Source organism: Gorilla gorilla, chromosome X, assembly GCF_029281585.2.
Source record: "Gorilla gorilla gorilla isolate KB3781 chromosome X, NHGRI_mGorGor1-v2.1_pri, whole genome shotgun sequence".
NCBI classification, from domain to species: domain Eukaryota; kingdom Metazoa; phylum Chordata; class Mammalia; order Primates; family Hominidae; genus Gorilla; species Gorilla gorilla.
The window spans coordinates 66,151,677-66,166,781 of NC_073247.2; the positions used below are offsets into that span (position 1 = coordinate 66,151,677).

General features: G+C 40.3%; 1 long non-coding RNA gene and 1 pseudogene across 1 annotated transcript in view; one reads left to right on the top strand and one right to left on the bottom strand.

The window, feature by feature from the left end:
• Positions 1-15,105, top strand: part of LOC129530150 (uncharacterized) — a 304,176-nt gene that overhangs the window by 144,859 nt on the left and 144,212 nt on the right. The window lies entirely within an intron of this gene.
• On the bottom strand, positions 4,387-5,391 carry LOC109027352 (coiled-coil domain-containing protein 117-like; annotated as a pseudogene).

Sequence of the window (15,105 nt, forward strand, 5' to 3'; positions counted from 1 at the left end):
TGGGGAGGTGCGGAGAGAGAGGCACGGGCGGGAGCTGGTTCTGCACGCGGGCGCTCGCAGGCCGGCAAGGGTTCCGGGTGAATGCCTGGTGGGCCCTGCACTCAGCGCGGCCGGCCGGTGCCTGCTGGGCTTGATTGGGGGACGAGCTCCCTCTGTGCTTTCCAGTGTGCCCAGGCTAGGTGCCGCAAAGTCCCGTGACAAGTGCCATTGAGATTTGAAGCCAGCTGTGTTCTGGGTCGGCTCGTGACTTTGAGAACTTTTCTGTGTAGGTGAAGGATTGTAAATGCACCAGTCAGCACTGTGTCTAGCTAGAGGTTTGTAAACGCACCAATCAGTGCTGTGTCTAGCTAATCTGGTGGGGACTTGGAGAACTTTTGTGTCTAGCTAAAGGATTGTAAATGCACCAATCAGTGCTCTGTGTCTAGCTAAAGGTTTGCAAATACATCAATCAGTGCTCTGTTAAAATGGACCAATCATCTCTCTGTAAAACGGACCAATCATCTCTCTGTAAAATGGAGCAATCAGCTCTCTGTAAAATGGACCAATCAGCAGGATGTGGCTGGGACCAGATAAGGGAAAAAAAGCAGGCCATCTGAGCCAGCAGCGGCAACCTGTTTGGGTCCCCTTCCACACTGTGGAAGGTTTGTGCTTTTGCTCTTTGCAATAAATATTGCTGCTGCTGCACTCTTTGGCTCTGCGCTGCCTTTATGAGCTGTAGCACTCACCGCGAACGTCTGCAGCTTCACTCCTGAAGCCAGCGAGACCACGAACCCACCAGGAGGAATGACAACTCCGGACGTGCCAACTTTATGAACTGCAACACTCACCCCAAAGGTCTGCAGCTTCACTCCTGAAGTCAGCGAGACCACGAACCCACCAGAAGAAAGAAACTCTGGACACATCTGAACTTCTGAAGGAACAAACTCCGGACACACCATCTTTAAGAACTTTAACACTCACCGTGAAGGTCCGCAGCTTCATTCATTCTTGAAGTCAGCGAGACCGAGAACCCACCAATTCCAGACACAGCAGGGGAGTGAAGTGGACTCTGTGAGGGTCTTTGGTTGTGTTTTTGTCTAGTGGGCTGATTTTGTGTTGGTTGGCCTCCAGCCAGGAGGTGGCGCTTTCAAGAGCCCATCATCCACAGGCCTATAGGGAGGATGCAAACTTATCCTAGGGAAACCTGGTTAAGCATTCAGGTTTCTCAGTTGGTGAGCAGGGCCATAAAGGCCCCAAGAGATTTGACCTTTGTCTTCAGCTAGCAGGGTGGGTAGAGAAAGTCCACCAGGAGGGGGCAAGGATGGGCATGTCTGAGCTCAGCCACTCCTTGGGTGGGGTTTGCTGTGGCTGCTGTGGGGGATGAGGGTGTGGTTCCCTCCCAGTCCAATGGAGTTATTTTATCAGGGGGATTATGGCTGCCTCTTCTGAGTCATACATTGCCAGGGAAGTTGGGGAAAGCTGACAGTCACAGGACCAGGCAGCCAGTGACCAGGGCTGGGAACTCGCCTCAGACCACGAACCTCCCCATTGATAAAGCAAGCAGACTCACAGTTTTTTTGGCATCTCAAGCAGACTGCAGCAGTGATCCAGTTCCTTCAAAGGGTCTGTGGATTCTCTCGACTTTCCTGGTATGTTCCTTTGGTAGTTCTTGGAGCAAAAGTTCACAATTTGAGTGTCCAGATCCTGCTCTGTTTGTCTGAGCAGGAGCTGCAAGCTGGTCTTACCTCTTTTTTTTTCCCCAAAACACTTAAGAAGTTTATTGAAAATGATAAAATATGGAAACACCAGACTCTCATTTTAAAGTAAAATTAACAGTGTCTTCCAAAACATTCCTAGAACTGAGTCATTCTTGTCACTACTGTAAGACAAAACCAAGTTTCAAATCTAAAATAATAAATGAATCTCCTTTTCATGGTTCTAGCCCCTACCTTAGTTATTTTTCTAAATTTTTTATTTGTACCTTTTCAAGAATGAGTAGCAGTTTTTAAGTGATTAATATTTATGAAAACTGGACTTTCTTCATACTAAATACAAAAACAAACAAAAACAATAACCACACGCACCTTACTCAAACTCAGATAAAATATACATTTGTTCATTAAAGCTCACTTGCTTTAGATAATTGTTTTCTCTTCACACATTGGCACAATAAGCTAAAGTTTGATCCATGCTGCAAAAGCTATACAAAATGAAAAGCCCTGTTAACTCCCTAGGGAAATCTTAAGGCAATAGCAAAAGCAAAAATCCTGTTACAAAAGTAAAACAAAAAGCAGAGGCGTTGGGACTATGCAGCCCGCTCAGATGAATAAGTACCACAAAAGGATGGAAAACAATTTTTGTACAAACAAATGTAAGAGGATAAAGTCCAAAAAAGAACATAAAACGTCAATTATCCTGCAGAAATAATTATCATATCAGGTAACTTGACTCCTCAAATAAGCTCTGTTTGGATTTTAATTAACAGAATCTTAATTCTCTCCTATATTTACCAGTACTATCAGAGCTTTGTTTGGGGGGCTCTTTGCTTCCTTTTCATCATAAGACCTTTAGTCAGAGGCCTCCCAAACAATTCCTGTAGAAGACAATCTTGGTGTGTTTTTGGGTCCTTCTTGGGAAATCTGTCATTTCCCTTTCCACTTTAACACTAGCTCCACCTCTGGGCAGTCACTTCATGTTTTTGTGTTGCACTAGAACACATTTTTTTAGCATGGAGACTTATTTAAGGCTACAAACTTTACAAGTTGGTTCCAGTCATTGTTTAATGACTATAAGGCCTGAATTTATCAAATGGCATGAATCAAACACTTGCACATTTCAAGTTTACTTTCATCTCTAAATATAAGATTAAGAAACTATTATCTGGTTTCCAACTGCTTTCAGTAGTGGTGTGACGTTTCAATACTTTTACTGTGTAGACATCAAATATTTTGTTTAAATATTAAACATTAAATCTTTTCCTGACTATTCAGACAGAAAGAGAAAGCAGGAAGAGGCCAAAGAAGCAACAATTAATAGACTTGTGACTTCTACGCCATCTGTAACAAGGGGAGACATTTCAGTAAGGGTTTCAAAAATCACTGGAATGTGGTTTCTAAAAATTCACCTTTATGTGGCATAAAACTTTTTTTTTCTACAAATGGTATCTTGTGCCTGCCTACAAAGGGGGAGGAAACCCAGAAAACAAAACAAAACTGGGGTGGTGTCCTGTTGTGTGAAGGGAGGGCCAGTAGTATACCACAGCACTCATTTATTAACTTAAGTGAATATTCTGTAGCAGTAAAGGAATTGTAATTTTACTTTGCCCTGTGAGTCCCTGCTACACAGAAGAGCTCTTCTTGAGAAACTAAAATTTTCAAATCTGGCTATCCTCAAAGGACACCTGGAACCTGGCTTAGGTGCTCAAGAAGATGAAGGCTTTCTGCTAGCAGGAAGCAATTGTCTGCTAGCAGGAAGCAATTTTCCACTACCATTTAGGCCTGCTGCACAATAGTCTAAGCACCAATCAAATTGGCTATTTCAGTTAATCTGAATGTCATTTGCTCCTACATTTTCAATTTCACTGTTTTATAAATTAACATTTTAAAACAACTTTCTAATACAAGTATAACTTTTTTTTATTACTAAAGTTATTAATATTGGGTTTAGCTGACAAAGCACTTCCTTAGATTGAACTAAAGGATGCTTCTCCCATAGGCAATTTGCACATGGGTTACCTCATAATCTTTTAACTATCATTCAAAGTTAATTAATTTGTAAACATTACTGAATAACTTGGCTTATCAATTATGCATGGGAAACCAAGAAGCAACAGTGGCACAAGGCAAAAAGCCTTGAAGGAAAAATTTTTTGTCTGTATTTTCATTGCATCTTCAGAGGCAAAGAGGAGAGCCACAATGCTATTGGCTATTTATTCAACAGAGCTATATTGAATCGACAACTAATTTACAAGTTTCAGGGCCTTTATTAAATTTCTTAGCAATAGGCTTAAACTACTGCTCTCTTCCCTCCTTCTCCCCAATTATATACAGTCACTACTGTAAACAGCTTGTATCTACAGACTAAGCTGTGATTTACTGTCAGGGTACAGTTGTAGTAGGAGCATCTTTCTTTCTTAATTATTCTTTTTAATTCAAGGAGAATATTCTCTAAGTGTCCGAATAGTCTAGACAATGTGACATATGATTTAAGTCACCCTTATATATACAGCTTCTATACTTACCTTTGAAGAGACTGTAATTCAACATTTCTTTAATAAGCCCCACTGAAAACTGTTTTTCCTTTGAGACAACCTTTCTTGGCAAAAAGTTGAATTCAATAAATGTCTACCCAAAAAGAGAGTTCCACCCCAAATCACAGGTGTAGATATTATTACACCTGTTTCATAAAACTTGCAAGTCCCTATACTATGCAAATAGGCTCATAAATGAACACAGGATTCTCCTAACATTTGATGACTTTAGTGTAGAAATTGGTCTCTAGAGTTCCATCTCTTCTTCTGTGCTAGTAGCTATCTCCAAACCATTATAAAGAGACATCCCTGTGTGCCAAAGTTCCAAGGACAGTTCTCTGAGAGAAGGCAGTGCCAGCAGCTGCATGCTTAGCTTGGCTCTCTCCTGTATAGTTCTTAGCATTAGAGGATGGCTTTGGCTTATCGGGAAGGAGTTCGTTGAGGGGTTTCTAGAGAACAAGCTCCATGGAAGGATGGCTCATAGACTCAATTATTTTTTTGTAAAGTTCATCAAATTCCTTCTTCAAACCTGTTTTCATGGAGAAGGAGAAGACTAAGGAGGTGGTTATCATTTCTATGAGCTTCAACTTCTTCATCTTCATCAATTATCCTGTCTTCAATCTCCTGAAGCTTACTTCAGGCAACTTCACACTGGTTCTCCAGTCGTCTGATCTATTTCTTCACAAATAGCATCTAATATCTCAGGTAGAGAAAGGCCACTAGTGCATGGATTTACTCCACACTCCACACCCCTCTACATCTTGGTGTGCACAAGGAATTCATTCATTATGACCAGCACAGAGCTCTGCTTCAATTATTATTATTACTATTATTATTAGCAGGCAATCGTCATCCTGCTCCTCTCGCTTGTGTTCCTTTTTACAACGAATGAAAAAATGTCGTGCACCATTCTCCCTCTGAGGCTGCTTGGGACTGCGTGTGGTCCTAGCCACTGTGCCAGCTGGGCGCGCTGTCTGCTCCCAGGTGGGAAAACCGGCTAGGGAAAGCGAGCGAGCAGCTGCAGGAAGTCCAAACTGCAGCTCAGAGGGAGGCCGCTGAAAGGCTAGAGGAGCACAGCCATGGCCATGAGAAGGTAGCTGCAGCCACAGCGACTGCTGAGAGGCACCGTCCTCTGAGCCCACTCTGGACCCTGTATCACACTTTCTAGCGCTAGTCCTGCCTCTTATCCGCCATCTTAATCTGAGCTCTCATATGAATTTTAAAATAGTTTTTTTCTAGTTCTGTGAAGAATGTCATTGGTAGTTTGATAGGAATAGCATTGAATCCTGAAGCTGTTTTTGGCAATTTGACGATTCCATTGATAATCATTCTTCCTATCCATGAGCATGAAATGTTTTTCCATTTGTTTGTGTCATCTCTTTTTTTTTTTTTTTTTTGTAGCAGTGTTTTGCATTCTCTTTGTAGAGATTTTCACCTTTCTGGGTAGTCATGTTGCTAGGTATTTCATAATTTTTTTGTAGGGATTGTGACTGGGGTTGCATTCTTGATTTACCTCTGAACGTTACTGTTGTTGTTGTGTAGGAATTCTAGTGATTTTTCTTGTGGGGATGGAGTCCCTCTCTGTTGTCCATGCTGGAGTGCAGTGGCATGATCACGGTCCACTGTAAATTCCACCTGCCGGCTTCAAGTGATTCTCCTGCCTTATTCTCCTGATCCTACAGGCATGCACCATTACACCTGGCTAATTTTTATATTTTTAATAGAGGCAGCGTTTTGACATGTTGGCCAGGGTAGGGTGGTCTCAAACTGCTGGCCTTAAGAGATCCACCTGCCTCAGCCTCCCAATTTGCTGGGATTACAGGTGTGAGCCACCGCATTTGGCCTGTGATTTTTGTACGTTGATTTTTTATCCTGAGACTTTGCTTAAGTTGTTTATCAGCTTAAGGAGCTTTTGGGTTGAGACCGCAAGGTTTTCTAGGTGTAGGATTATGTCATCTGGACACAGGAGTAGTTTGACTTCCTCTCTTTCTATTTGGATTTTTTTTTTTAAATTTCTCTTACCTGAATGCTCTGCCGAGGACTTCCAATACTATGTTGAATAGAATTGGTGAGAGAGGGCACCTTTGTCTTGCACCAGTTTTTAAGGAGAATGCTTTCAGCTTTGTCCCATTCTGTATGATGTTGGCTGTGAGTCTCTCATACACGGCTCTCATTATTTTGAGGCATGTTTTTTCAGTACATAGTTTATTGAGAATTTTAAGCCAGAAGGGGTGTTTAATTTTATTAAAAAGCTTTTCTACAACTATTGAGATAATAGTTTGGTTTTTATTTTTTGGTTTTTTTGTTTGTTTGTTTGTTTTTGTTATTTAGCATAACTTTCTTTTTTTTAAATTGATTTTTATTGTGGTAAAATATACATAACATAAAAAAGTACCATTTTGAGCATGGTTAAGTGTACAGTTCAGAGGCATTGAATACATTCACATTGATCATCGCCACTATACATCTCCAGGGTTTTTCATCATCCTGTACTGAAACTCTGTAGGTGTTAAACAGTAACTCCCTATCCCTTCTTTTTTTTTTTTCTGAACTGATGTGCCCTTTTATTTTTTATTATTATTTTTTTTTATTTATTTTGTTTTGTTCCTGGTGCAATTTTCTTTCTTTCTTTTTTTTTTTATACTTTCAGTTTTAGGGTACATGTGCACATTGTGCAGGTTAGTTACATATATATACATGTGCCATGCTGGTGCGCTGCACCCACTAACTTGTCATCTAGCATTAGGTATATCTCCCGATGCTATCCCTCCCCCCTACCACCACCCCACAACAGTCCCCAGAGTGTGATATTCCCCTTCCTGTGTCCATGTGATCTCATTGTTCAATTCCCACCTATGAGTGAGAATATGAGGTGTTTGGTTTTTTGTTCTTGCAATAGTTTACTGAGAATGATGATTTCCAATTTCATCCATGTCCCTACAAAGGACATGAACTCATCATTTTTTATGGCTGCATAGTATTCCATGGTGTATATGTGCCACATTTTCTTAATCCAGTCTATCATTGTTGGACATTTGGGTTGGTTCCAAGTCTTTGCTATTGTGAATAATGCCACAATAAACATACGTGTGCATGTGTCTTTATAGCAGCATGATTTATAGTCCTTTGGGTATATATCCGGTAATGGGATGGCTGGGTCAAATGGTATTTCCAGTTCTACATCGTTGAGGAATCGCCACACTGACTTCCACAATGGTTGAACTAGTTTACAGTCCCACCAACAGTGTAAAAGTGTTCCTATTTCTCCACATCCTCTCCAGCACCTGTTCTTTCCTGGCTTTTTAATTATTGACATTCTAACTCGTGTGAGATGGTATCTCACTGTGGTTTTGATTTGCATTTCTCTGATGGCCAGTGATGATGAGCATTTTTTCATGTGTTTTTTGGCTGCATAAATGTCTTCTTTTCAGAAGTGTCTGTTCATGTCCTTCGCCCACTTTTTGATGGGGTTGTTTGTTTTTTTCTTGTAAATTTGTTTGAGTTCATTGTAGATTCTGGATATTAGCCTTTTGTCAGATGAGTAGGTTGCGAAAATTTTCTCCCATTTTGTAGGTTGCCTGTTCACTCTGATGGTAGTTTCTTTTGCTGTGCAGAAGCTCTTGAGTTTAATTAGATCCCATTTGTCAATTTTGTCTTTTGTTGCCATTGCTTTTGGTGTTTTAGACATGAAGTCCTTGCCCATGCCTATGTCCTGAATGGTAATGCCTAGGTTTCCTTCTAGGGTTTTTCTGGTTTTAGGTCTAACGTTTAAGTCTTTAATCCATCTTGAATTGATTTTTGTATAAGGTGTAAGGAAGGGATCCAGTTTCAGCTTTCTACATATGGCTAGCCAGTTCTCCCAGCACCATTTATTAAATAGGGAATCCTTTCCCCATTTCTTGTTTTTGTCAGGTTTGTCAAAGATCAGATAGTTGTAGATATACGGCATTATTTCTGAGGGCTCTGTTCTGTTCCATTGATCTATATCTCTGTTTTGGTACCAGTACCATGTTGTTTTGGTTACTGTAGCCTTGTAGTATAGTTTCAAGTCAGGTAGTGTGATGCCTCCAGCTTTGTTCTTTTGGCTTAGGATAGAGTTGGTGATGCGGGCTCCTTTTTGGTTCCATATGAACTTTAAAGTAGCTTTTTCCAATTCTGTGAAGAAAGTAATTGGTAGCTTGATGAGGATGGCATTGAATCTGTAAATTACCTTGGGCAGTATGGCCATTTTCACGATATTGATTCTTCCCACCCATGAGCGTGGAATGTTCTTCCATTTGTTTGTATCCTCTTTTATTTCCTTGAGCAGTGGTTTGTAGTTCTCCTTGAAGAGGTCTTTCACATCCCTTGTAAGTTGGATTCCTAGGTATTTTATTCTCTTTGAAGCAAGTGTGAATGGGAGTTCACTCATGATTTGGCTCTCTGTTTGTCTGTTGTTGGTGTATAAGAATTCTTGTGATTTTTGTACACTGATTTTGCATCCTGAGACTTTGCTGAAGTTGCTTATCAGCTTAAGGAGATTTTGGGCTGAGACAATGGGGTTTTCTAGACATACAATCATGTCGTCTGCAAACGGGTACAAGTTGACTTCCTCTTTTCCTAATGGAATTCCCTTTTTTTCCTTCTCCTGCCTAATTGCCCTGGCCAGAACTTGCAACACTGTGTTGAATAGGAGTGGTGAGAGAGAGCATCCCTGTCTTGTGCCAGTTTTCAAAGGGAATGCTTCCAGTTTTTGCCATTCAGTATGATATTGGCTGTGGGTTTGTCATAGATAGCTCTTATTATTTTGAAATATGTCCCATCAATACCTAATTTATTGAGAGTTTTTGGCATGAAGGGTTGTTGAATTTTGTCAAAGGCTTTTTCTGCATCTATTGAGATAATCATATGGTTTTTGTCTTTGGCTCTGTTCATATGCTGGATTACATTTATTGATTTGTGTATATTGAACCAGCCTTGCATCCCAGGGATGAAGCCCACTTGATCATGGTGGATAAGCTTTTTGATGTACTGCTGGATTCGTTTTGCCAGTATTTTATTGAGGATTTTTGCATCAATGTTCATCAAGGATATTGGTCTAAAATTCTCTTTTTTTGTTGTGTCTCTGTCAGGCTTTGGTATCAGAATGATGCTGGCCTCATAAAATGAGTTAGGGAGGATTCCCTCTTTTTCTATTGATTGGAATAGTTTCAGAAGGAATGGTACCAGTTCCTCCTTGTACCTCTTGTAGAATTCGGCTGTGAATCCATCTGATCCTGGACTCTTTTTGGTTGGTAAGCTATTGATTATTGCCACAATTTCAGCTCCTGTTATTGTTCTGTTCAGAGATTCAACTTCTTCCTGGTTTAGTCTTGGGAGGGTGTGTGTGTCCAGGAATTTATCCATTTCTCCTATATTTTCTAGTTTATTTGCATAGAGGTGTTTGTAGTATTCTCTGATGGTAGTTTGTATTTCTGTGGGATCGGTGGTGATATCCCATCATTTTTTATTGCGTCTACTTGATTCTTCTCTCTTTTTTTCTTTCTTAGTCTTGCTAGTGGTCTATCAATTTTGTTGATCCTTTCCAAAAACCAGCTCCTGTATTCATTAATTTTTTGAAGGGTTTTTTGTGTCTCTATTTCCTTCAGTTCTGCTCTGATTTTAGTTATTTCTTGCCTTCTGCTAGCTTTTGAATGTGTTTGCTCTTGCTTTTCTAGTTCTTTTAATTGTGATGTTAGGGTGTCAATTTTGGATCTTTCCTGCTTTCTCTTGTGGGCATTTAGTGCTATAAATTTCCCTCTACACACTGCTTTGAATGCATCCCAGAGATTCTGGTAAGTTGTGTCGTTGTTCTCGTTGGTTTCAAAGAACATCTTTATTTCTGTCTTCATTTCGTTATGTACCCAGTAGTCATTCAGGAGCAGGTTGTTCAGTTTCCATGTTGTTGAGCAGTTTTGAGTGAGATTCTTAATCCTGAGTTCTAGTTTGATTGCACTGTGGTCTGAGAGGTAGTTTCTTATAATTTCTGTTCTTTTTTACATTTGCTGAGGAGAGCTTTACTTCCAACTATGTGGTCAATTTTGGAATAGGTGTGGTGTGGTGCTGAAAAAAATGTATATTCTGTTGATTTGGAGTGGAGAGTTCTGTAGATGTCTATTAGGTCCGCTTGGTGCAGAGCTGAGTTCAATTCCTGGGTATCCTTGTTGAGTTTCTGTCTCGTTGATGTGTCTAATGTTGACAGTGTGGTGTTAAAGTCTCCCATTATTAATGTGTGGGAGTCTAAGTCTCTTTGTAGGTCACTCAGCACTTGCTTTAGGAAGCTTGGTGCTCCTGTATTGGGTGCATATATATTTAGGATAGTTAGCTGTTCTTGTTGAATTGATCCCTTTATCATTATGTAATGGCCTTCTTTGTCTCTTTTGATCTTTGTTGGTTTAAAGTCTGTTTTATCAGAGACTAGGATTGCAACCCCTGCCTTTTTTTGTTTTCCATTGGCTTGGTAGATCTTCCTCCATCCTTTTATTTTGAGGCTATTTGTGTCTCTGCACGTGAGATGGGTTTCCTGAATACAACAGACTGATGGGTCTTGACTCTTTATCCAGTTTGCCAGTCTGTGTCTTTTAATTGGAGCATTTAGTGCATTTACATTTAAAGTTAATATTGTTATGTGTGAATTTGATCCTGTCATTATGATGTTAGCTGGTTATTTTGCTCGTTAGTTGTTGCAGTTTCTTCCTAGTCTCGATGGTCTTTACATTTTGGCATGATTTTGCAGCGGCTGGTACCGGTTGTTCCTTTCCATGTTTAGTGCTTCCTTTAGGAGCTCTTGTAAGGGAGGCCTGGTGGTGACAAAATCTCTCAGCATTTGCTTGTCTGTAAAGGATTTTATTTCTCCTTCACTTATGAAGCTTAGTTTGGCTGGATATGAAATTCTTGGGTGAAAATTCTTTTCTTTACGAATGTTGAATATTGGCCCCCATTCTCTTCTGGCTTGTATGGTTTCTGCCGAGAGATCTGCTGTTAGTCTCATGGGCTTCCCTTTGAGGGTAACCCGACCTTTCTCTCTGGCTGTCCTTAACATTTTTTCCTTCATTTCAACTTTGGTGAATCTGACAGTTATGTGTCTTGGAGTTGCTCTTCTTGAGGAGTTTCTTTGTGGCGTTCTCTGTATTTCCTGAATCTGAATGTTGGCCTGCCTTGCTAGATTGGGGAAGTTCTCCTGGATAATATCCTGCAGAGTGTTTTCCAACTTGGTTCCATTCTCCCCATCACTTTCAGTACACCAATCAGACGTAGATTTGGTCTTTTCACATAGTCCCATATTTCTTGGAGGCTTTGCTAGTTTCTTTTTATTCTTTTTTCTCTAAACTTCCCTTCTCGCTTCATTTCATTCATTTCATCTTCCATTGCTGATACCCTTTCTTCCAGTTGATCGCATCAGCTCCTGAGGCTTCTGCATTCTTCACGTAGTTCTCGAGCCTTGGTTTTCAGCTCCATCAGCTCCTTTAAGCACTTCTCTGTATTGGTTATTCTAGTTATACATTCTTCTAAATTTTTTTCAAAGTTTTGAACTTCTTTGCCTTTGGTTTGAATGTCCTCCCATAGCTCAGAGTAATTTGATCGTCTGAAGCCTTCTTCTCTCAGCTCGTCAAAGTCATTCTCCATCCAGCTTTGTTCCATTGCTGGTGAGGAACTACGTTCGTTTGGAGGAGGAGAGGCGCTCTGCTTTTTAGAGTTTCCAGTTTTTTGGTCTTTGATGATGGTGATGTACAGATGAGTTTTTGGTGTGGATGTCCGTTCTGTTTGTTAGTTTTCCTTCTAACGGACAGGACCCTCAGCTGCAGGTCTGTTGGAATACCCTGCCGTGTGAGGTGACAGTGTGCCCCTGCTGGGGGGTGCCTCCCAGTTAGGCTGCCCAGTGATCAGGGGTCAGGGACCCACTTCAGGAGGCAATCTGCCCATTCTCAGATCTCCAGCTGCGTGCTGGGAGAACCACTGCTGTCTTCAAAGCTGTCAGACAGGGACATTTAAGTCTGCAGAGGTTACTGCTGTCTTTTTGTTTGTCTGTGCCCTGCCCCCAGAGGTGGAGCCTACAGAGGCAGGCAGGCCTCCTTGAGCTGTGGTGGGCTCCACCCAGTTGGAGCTTCCCGGCTGCTTTGTTTACCTAATCAAGCCTGGGCAATGGAGGGCGCCCCTCCCCCAGCCTCGCTGCCGCCTTGCAGTTTGATCTCAGACTGCTGTGCTAGCAATCAGTGAGACTCCATGGGCATAGGACCCTCCAAGCCAGGTGCGGGATATAATCTCGTGGTGTGCCGTTTTTTAAGCCCATCGGAAAAGCGCTTTATTCGGGTGGGAGTGACCCGATTTTCCAGGTGCCATCCGTCACCCCTTTCTTTGACTCAGAAAGGGAACTCCCTGACCTGTTGCACTTCCCAAGTGAGGCAATGCCTCGCCCTGCTTCGGCTTGTGCAAGGTGCCCTCACCCACTGACCTGTGCCCACTGTCTGGCACTCCCTAGTGAGATGAACCCGGTACCTCAGTGGAAATGCAGAAATCACCCGTCTTCTGCATAGCTCACACTGGGAGCTGTAGACCGGAGCTGTTCCTATTAGGCCATCTTGGCTCCTTCCCCTATTTTTTGTTTTGTTTATATAATGAATCACATTTTTTGATTTGTGTATGTTGAACCAATTTTTAATTCTATGAATAAAATGTACTTGATCTTGGTGGATAAGTTTTTTATTATGCTGCCAGCTTCAGTTTGTCAGTGTTTTGTTGAAGATATTTTCATCAAGGGTATTGGCCTGAGATGGGTTTTTTTGTTGTTTACTTGCTAGCTTTTGATGTCAGGGTCGTGAAATAATTTAGGGAGAAGTCTTTTCTTCGTTTTTTGTTTTTTTTTGGGGGGGAATAGTTTCAGCCGGAATGATACCAGCTGTTCTTTGTACATCTGTTAGTATTTAGTTGTGAATCCTTCTGGTCTTGGGCGTTTTTTAATTGGTAGGCTATTTATTAGTGATTCACTTTTGGTGCTCATCATTGGTGTGTTCAGAGATTCAATTATTTCCTGGTTTCATCTTGAGAGGGTGTATGTGTCCAGGAATTCATCTATCTTTTTCTATATCTTTTTATTTATATGCATTGCAGGTTATTATACTGTCTGGTGTTAATTTGTATTTTTGTAGGGTTTGTGGTAATATCCATTTCATAGTTTTGGATTGTGTTTATTTAGATCTTCTCTCCCTATTTCTTCATTCTAGCTAGCTATGCACTTATTTTATTATTTTATGTCAAAAAACCAACTCCTTGAGTTAATCTTTTAATGCTTTTTCATATCTCTATCTTCTTTTCAGTTCTGATTTTGGTTTTTTCTTGTGTTCTGCTACCTTTAGGGTTGGCTTTTTCTTGGTTCTCTAGTTCTTCTAGTTGTGATGTTAAGTTGTTAAATTGAGACTTTTCTTTTTATTTATTTATTTATTTATTTTGAGACGGAGTCTCGCTCTGTCACCCAGGCTGGAGTGCAGTGGCGTGCTTTCTAACTTTTTGATATGGGCACTTAGTGCTATAAATTTTCCTTTTAACACTGCCTTAGCTGTATTCTAGAAATTCTGGGATGTTGTATCTTTATTCTCATTAGTCTGAACAAACTTTTTGATTTCTATTTTAATTTCATCATTTACCCAAACGTCATTCAGGAGCAGGTTATTCCATTTTCATGTAATTGTATGGTTTTGAATGAATTTTTTAGTCCTGGTTTATTATTTGTTTGTGCTGTGGTCTGAGAGATTGGTTATTATTATTTCTGTTCTTTTGCATTTGTTTAGGATTGTTTTAATTATGATTACATGATTGATTTTAGAGTATTTGTCATGTGGAGATGAGAAGAATGTATATATTACTGTTTTTGAGTGGAGAGTTTTGTTGATATCTATCAGGTCCAGTTAAGCTAGTGCTCAGTTTAGGTCCTGAATATCTTTGTTAATTTTCTGCCTTGATGATCTTTCTAATATGCTGAGTGGGGTGTTGAAGTCTCCCACTCTCACTGTGTGTGAGTCTATGTCTCTTTGAAGGTCTCTAAGATCTTGCTTTACGGATCAGAGTACTCCTATGCTCGGTGCATATATATTTATGATAGGTCTTCTTGTTTCATTGAACCCTTTACCATCACATAATGCTTTTCTTTGTCTTTTTTGATGTTTATTGGTTTAAAATTTGTTTTTCCTGAAGTTAGGATTACACTTTGTGCTTTCTTTTGTTTTCCATTTTCTTGGTAGATTTTTCTGCATCCCTTTAAGTCTATGTGTGTGATTTCATGTGAGATGGATTTCTTGAAGACAGCTTGCCAATGGGTCTTGGCATTTAATCGACCTTACTACCCTGTGCCTTTTAATTGGGGCATTTGGCCTGTTTACCTTCAAGGTTAGTATTGATATGTGTACATTTGATCTTGTCAACATGATATTAGCTGGCTATTTTTCAGACTTGTTTATGTGGTTGCTTTATATTGTTACCGGCCTCTGTATTTCAGTATGTTTTCGTAGTGGCTGGTAATGGGCTTTCTTTTCCATATTTAGTGACTTTTTCAGGGGATCTTTTAAAGTAGGTTTGATGGTAACAAATTTTCTTAGCATTTGCTTGTCTGAAAATTATCTTATTTTCTTTTTGCTTATGAATCTTAGTTTGGCTATATATGAAATTCTGTGTTGGAGTTTATTTTCTTTAAGAATGTTGAATATTGGCTTTCCAGTAGGGTTTCTGCTGAGAAGTTCACTGTTTTTCTGATTGGATTCCCTTTCTAGGTGACCTGACCTTGTTTTCTAGCTGCCTTTAACATTTTTACTTTTACTTTGTGTTTGGAGAATCTGATGATTATGTTGCTTGGGGATGATTTTCTTTAG